Here is a 7,467-nt window from a genome sequence, read left to right on the forward strand (position 1 = left end):
CAAATCGGGGCTTCCTTTGTCATTTGGTTGGTTGTCTACACTTATGGAGAAAATATTAATCTTGTAGGTCCAACTTAAAAGGGTTTTCTTTGTACATTTTTTGGAGTGCTGGCTGTTAAACATTTACCAGTACACCCCTGCCTATTACTGACAAACTGCTCTCTGCAATTATGCTTTCCTAGTTTAAAATGGTGATAAAGCTACACATTTAAAAGCCCCATGTTGTAGAGTCCAGTTCCAGGAACCTCTGAGCATATTGGAGAGCTACAGACACTCCCAGGCCCTTTCCCTTCTCTTTCCTCCTCCTCCCTAATTTTACATACCTCTGAGCAGCAGAGATAAGCTTTAATGCTTCTCTACTTGGGTGAAAGGGTAAGCTATGATCTTGAAATACCAGGGGGCAGCTGGAGCAGAAAAGAAGGTGTTAACTTCCCATTTTGATGCTGCCTAACTGGCTTTTCCTGTTCCAGGCAGTTAGGAGACAGAGCAGAGAGAGCACAGGACAGAGAGGATCTGAATTAAGTCCCATCTCATACACTTACTAGCCGTGTGACCCTGGGCAAATCACTTAGCCCTGTTTGCCTCAGTTTCCTCATCTGTCAAATGGGCTGGAGAAGGAAATGGCCAACCACTCCAGTATCTTTGCCAAGAAAACCCCTAATGGGGTCACAGAGAATCAGATATGACTGAAACGACTAAGCAACAACAACCACATATGCCAGGCAATGGCTGTTGAGGATACAAAGAAAGGCAAACAATAGTCAAACTAAAAAGGAATGAGATGATAGATATTAAAATGCTTTAGGAAACCAAAATACTTGTTGAGATGCTGCCTTCTCTGGGGTGGTGTGGTTCCCTTCTCCTGGGGGGGTCATGTGACCTCCCCCTTTAGGAATTCCTAGGCCATTCTACTGCCGCCATTCCTCGACTGCCATTTTTGCACACAGGTTTTCTCGTGAGGAACTCCAATCCACCTTCTTAGCATAGCACCCCTCTCAACTGTCATCCATTATTTGAGGTCATTTATGCAAATTCCTTTGCAAACCTTGAAGCTGTATAGAAATGCTAGCTATTATTATGATTGCATTTTGGTGTCAGTGGAAATATCCACATATTGAATAAAGAAGTGTCCTCCAGGCTGGAACAAAAGCCTCATCCTCAATCCTGACCAAACATTTCCTGGTTACACCTTTTACATTGTCATTCCCCTGGGCTCTCTCTCTGCATTCCTCCCTTTCCTCTATATCCCTTGGGGATCCACTCTGACAGCTTCAGATATCTCATGTATGTGGGTGATTCTCAAATCCATAGCCCTTGAGCTTCAGATTTTGATTTCTCACTGCCTGGGGAGATGTTACCTCTTGGATAACCCACTGGGCTCCTGGAGTTCAACTTATTCAAAACCCAATTTGCCACCTTCTCCCAAAGACTCTGATTCCCTTATCTCTCTAATAGCATCACCATTACCTTGCTCACCCAGGTGGCTTCTTTGACATCCTATTCCTAAAAATCTCATTTCCAAAACAGTGATGCTAGTGCCACAAGGTTTGTTGAATCCATCAACTTTCCAGCTCCACTCATACCAGGTAACACCTGATGCACCCTAAGGTCCCTTCCAGCATTAAATCTATGCTCTTAGGACTTACATTACTGTAATAACATCCTAATGGTTTCTTCATGTCTGGCCACTCTCCCTCCAATTCATCCTTCATAATACTTCTTAATGCATAGATTTCACCATAACACTCCATTGTGCAGCACCATCCCCGCCCCATCAACAAAGTAAAGCTAATTAAAACTTCAATTATGTCCATCTTACATAAAGGGTAAAGTCTAAACTCTTTAGGCTAGCCTTCAAGGTGCTACAAAATTTGCCCATTATCTACCTGTCCAGCCCTATCTTTTGGTATTCTCCTTTACATACTATGCTGAAGGCAAGACAAACTATTCAGAATTACAATTCTCAGATTCGACAGGGACCACACAATGAAGACAACTTGTCCGCACCTGAAAAATAATTCCTTTTACAACCTACTACCAACAATGCCTCAGCAACCACAATCACCCATTCTTTGGGCAACCTGAGATTAAATTTATCTGGGTCTGGTGCCTTGGACTCATCAATGGCACCTGGGTAATCACTATCTTCTAACTAATCTTGGGTTTCAACCATCTTTTAGTCATTTTTCATTTTTTCTCCTTTTTTTCTTATTCTAAAGATCATTATCCTTTGCAGAAAGAAACAATCAAAATCTGCATTTTCTCCATTGTCTATTATTGACATTTCATTCACCCTACGCAATGATCACAGGTTTTTTTTTGTTGTTTTTTTGGATCCCCCTCTTTTCTCTTTCTTGTTTTTGTCCTTCCTCACTAGTCTCAGCTCATTCCTGGTAGAATTCTCACAATGCAGTGTCCTATATTACTCATTCTTTCTTCTACCATCTCTATTTGTCATTGAAGCTCTTTACAAACAGGGGATCCTTATGCCAATTCCCATTCTGACTGATGAGTCAAGTAACTGAGAAAGGCTATCTACATTGCACTCTCTGGGTGGTAGGGGGTACCCTTGAGGAATTCTTGGTGTCTTCTTAATACTTTGAGTCTAGCCTCAATTCCGGTGCATTTTCTCCAATAACCATCACCAGTTACAGTTTGTAGCCCCCTTATATCATTAACATCCTCCAGTAGTTAGAGCCCTAGTATCATTTAAACGATATAAATGAACTTTTACAAAGAAATATTTGCTGAAGGGACATATTAAAAACAGAAGTAAAAGATACACACAACCATATACATACATACATGCATGCATATTTCCCAACAGGGGCATACTCTCCCCTTTATAACTTTGGTTCTTGGGGACAGTGGGCTTAAACTTTAAGAAATTTATATAAAGCAGTTGCCCCATCAAATTCACTTCTAAATGTGGCATAGATGACTCCTTATCACGTCAGCTTGTCTTCCTTTAGTCCATTGCTGGGTCAAGCAGGTCACTTAGGACTTTGCTCTTCAATGTGTTTGGCCAACTGAAAAATCTGGCATAGATTCAGGCTACTGAAGCTCTGGTGGTTTTCTCTCCCAACTTTTTGAAGCTCACAAAGTTGAAGCCTATGATACAATTTCCCCTAAAAGCCAGAAATAACAAAAACAAAGAGGCAAAGAATAAAGGAGTACATGTTTACCAGGTGGGGATATTAAGGTCTTAGGCATCTCTCTGTCTCTGTCTTCCTGTCTCTGTTTCTCCCCTTCCCTTCCCTCCCCTCTTCCCCACCAAGAGGCTTACAAAATGTTTTCCCACAATGAACCATTCAGTTAGTGTCTTTTGTGGGCTTTCTCAGTTTCAGTTCAGTGGTTAAAGGCTCCTCTTCTTTATGTGTTTTTGTTGGTCCTTCTTTTTTTTTTTTAGTGAGGCTATTGGGGTTAAGTGACTTGCCCAGGGTCACACAGCTAGTAAGTGTTAAGTGTCCAAGGACAGATTTGAACTCAGGTACTCCTGACTCCAGGGCCGGTGCTCTATCCACTGCGCCACCTAGCTGCCCCGGTCCTTCATTTTTGAAGAAGACCAATGACACCATGTATAGTCTTGACTCATAGGTGAATCAGATTTAAGTGAGGAAGAGTTGTGCAAAGTGGTCATCCTCTCCCTTCCAGGGTTATTAAAATCCAATGGCTGAACAAAAGTCAAGACAACTGGTGATGATGGCCTGGGATATAGCGGATCACTCTGGTGTCTTCAATGTCTGACCAAGCTCCAAGCACACCACAGTGCCTGCTTCAGACACTTTCATGGCCATTGAAACAAATTGTTCTTATCTGCCTATTTCACGGGAGGAAGTCTTCACATGCTTGGGGCAGACATCCCCCTAACTCACCAACAGGTTTGAGGCTTGTTGGTTACCCTCAACTTGGTTTACCCATCTGCCCAGATGGTTTTACCAGGGTGTGGCCTCTGCATATGCTACAGCTTCTTGGAGCCACAGGTGAGAGTTGGGGGAAGGTGGACGGCAAAGGTGGATGAGCAGCCCTGAAAAGGGCTTGACAAGCCCTCCTACCTGAGGTGCTGGCCCTCCTTGAACACCCCATACACCCTATACGGTCATGTGTTAAGCGTGCTTGGAACAACACCTCTGCATGCTCCGGGTCCACATGGAGGTTGTTTCATCAAGGGGCGCTAGGCAGGCTCAGAAAGAGTAGACTCATTCATTAGTTTGTTATCTCATTGCATCTTTTAAAAGGCTGATTGATGAATTCCCTGTGGATCTACATGGTACTGTTTAAATATTCCTCCTTTTTTTGTTTCATAATTAGTTTTTATTTTGTCATATCATCCCTGAGAGTTTCCTGTCTTTTCCAGGTTGATTTTTTTCCTGTGGAATTTTAAGCTGTGGGCTTCTATCCTCTCTCTGAATCCTTTGAAATGTACTATTCTAACACATAGCGAACATATCAAACTATCCCTAGCTTTCCTGTTGTTCTCTATCACACCTTCAAAGATGAAATAGTAACTTCTACCAAAGCTCCCGTAATTTCCACCTCAGAAACCAATCGCTCCTTAGTGATGGGATTCAGACCTAGAGTAGTAACTCTTTTGTTAATCCACTTTTTGAAGGATGAAATTATTATTAAGGCAAGCCGAGAATGAATGATTCAGCTTCTTGACAGAGAGCTCTACCAGGTGGCTTAAGTCTTCCATCACAACTATGTCACACCTTTGTTCCAGGTCTGTGACCCATTTCCTAATTTCTTGTCTCTCATCCCTTTCTGTTGAAGAGGTTTGTAATATGCACCAATGACAATATCATGTCTGTTTTTACCTTTACTCACCCTTACACAAATGGTCTCCATCATGCTTTCCTCCCGTTAATTTTTGGGTTTCCTCACATGAGTATGTGATACTACCCTGCTATCTATTTTGTGTCTTTTATAAAACCATATTCTAGTCATGGTTCTCATCCTACTAAATCTCAGTGATACCTAAGAGGGGCGAATTACCTTTTCGTATTAGCATCTTGCATTAGTTCCTTTTATTACCCATGCTTTGTGGATTTGTGTATAGACAATCTCGGGCCATAAAAGTTATTGCTGGCTTCTTTCTTGGATTTTGTCTTTGGTGAATTTCTGTGTTTTAGCCATTATAGTTCTTTCTCAATTATAGCTATTCTCTATAGTATCTAGCTATAGTATCTACACACACATATATATAAAGTAATATTTTATTTTTTCCCAATTGCATGTAAAAATAATTTTTGACATTTGTTTTTTAATTTCTTTTTTTTTTTTTTGGTGGAGCAATGGGGGTTAAGTGACTTGCCCAAGGTCACACAGCTAGTAAGTGTCAAGTGTCTGAGGCCGGATTTGAACTCTGGTACTCCTGAATCCAGTGCCAGTGCTCTATCCACTGCGCCAACTAGCTGCCCCGACATTTGTTTTTTGTGATAAAAGTATTTTGTTATTTTCTAGTTACATGTAGAGATAGTTTTCAACATTTGTTTTTATAAAATTTCTAGTTTCAAATTTTTCTCCCTCCTTCCCTCCCCTTCCTCCCCCTTCCCCAAGACAGCAAGCAATCTGATAGAGGTTATATATGTACAATCACATTAAACCTATTTCTGCATTAGTCATGCTGTGAAAGAAGGATCAGAACAAAAGGGGAAAACCTCAAAAAAGAAAAAAAAACAAAGTAGAAAGAGTATGGTTCAACCTGCATCCTGATTCTACAGTTCTTTTTTCTGGATTTGGAGAGCATTTTCCATCATGAGTCCTTTGGAATTATCTTGGATCATTGTATTGCTGAGAAGAGCCAAGTCTATCTCAGTTGATCAATACACAATGTTGTTGATACTGTGTATGATGTTCTCCTGGTTCTGCTCACCTCACTCAGCATCAGACATTTGTTTTTTAAAAATCTGAGTGCCAAATTCTCTCCCTCACTCCCTCTTTCCCCTTCCCCCTCCCTAAGACAGTAAGCAATTTGATATATATTATACATATGCAATCATGTAAAAACATTTCTATATTAGTCATGTTATAAAAGAAGACACATTTTAAAAACCCATAAAAAATAAAGGAAGTGGGGGCAGCTAGGTGGCGCAGTAGATAAAGCACTGGCCCTGGAGTCAGGAGTACCTGAGTTCAAATCTGGCCTCAGAGACTTAATACTTACTAGCTGTGTGACCCTGGGCAAGTCACTTAACCCCAATTGCCTCACTAAAAAAAATAATAATAATAAAATAAAGGAACTGGAAAATTGTATGCTATGATCTGCATTTAGACTCCATCAGTTCTTTCTCTGGAGGTGGATAGCATTTTTTATCATGAGTGCTTTAGAATTGTCTTGGATCATTATATTGTGGAGAATAGCTAAGTCATTCATGATTGATCATCATATGATGTTGCTGTTACTGTGTACAATGTTCTTCTTTTTCTGCTTACTTTGCAATAGATCATATAAGTCTTCTAGGTTTTTCTGAAAGCATCCTGCTTGTCATTTCTTATAGCAAAATAGTATTCTATTACAATTATATGCCACTACTTATTCAGCCATTCCCCAACTGATGGACATCCCCTCAATTTCTGATTGTTTGCTACCACAAAAAGAGCTGTTATAAATATTTTTGTACATATAGGTCCCTTTCCTTTTTTTAAATCTTAGAGTATTCATGTAGATAATACACACATGCACACACACACAAACACACACATATATATGTCTTCTTCAGTTTAAAGCTCTTGATTAAACTTTCAAGATGCTGGGAAAATACACTTTCCCTAGCCCTTGTTATGTGGACTGCATCCTATTCGGAAATCCATATTTTGAGGTATAGTTCCCTTAATTCCACAGTTTCCTTAGTAGGTCCCACATTTTACTCCCTTACCTTGCTTATGCTATTTCTTACTCTTGAAATGTACCCTAAATCTTGGTATGTTACAGTCTACTTATCCTTCAATCTACTTATTTTAAGGGTTGTCTCCTCCTCTGAAGCCTTCCTTATTCATTAATCTCATCCATGTTCCTGTTTAAGTATGTTGCCCACAACTGGACAAAATATTTCAGCATGGAGCAGGAGGAGCACTGAATTGGGAGTCAGGATATCAGGGGTATCCTCTTTTTTTTTTTTTTTTTTTTAGTGAGGCAATTGGGGTTAAGTGACTTGCCCACGGTCACACAGCTAGTAAGTGTCAAGTGTCTGAGGCCGGATTTGAACTCAGGTACTCCTGAATCCAGGGCCGGTGCTTTAACCACTGCGCCATCTAGCTGCCCCTGGGGGTATCCTCTTAACTCTTAACTCACTGACTCATTATGTGACCTTAGGTGAATCACTTCCCTTCTCTGATTTCATCTCCTGCAAAATGAGAGATTGCATTGGAGCATTTCTCAAGTCCCTTCTCATCTTAAAATCTATTATTATTTCTTTTTTTGGTGAAGCAATTGGGGCTAAGTGACTTGCCCAGGGTCACACAGCT

Source organism: Dromiciops gliroides, chromosome 2 (genome assembly GCF_019393635.1).
Source record: "Dromiciops gliroides isolate mDroGli1 chromosome 2, mDroGli1.pri, whole genome shotgun sequence".
NCBI lineage: Eukaryota > Metazoa > Chordata > Mammalia > Microbiotheria > Microbiotheriidae > Dromiciops > Dromiciops gliroides.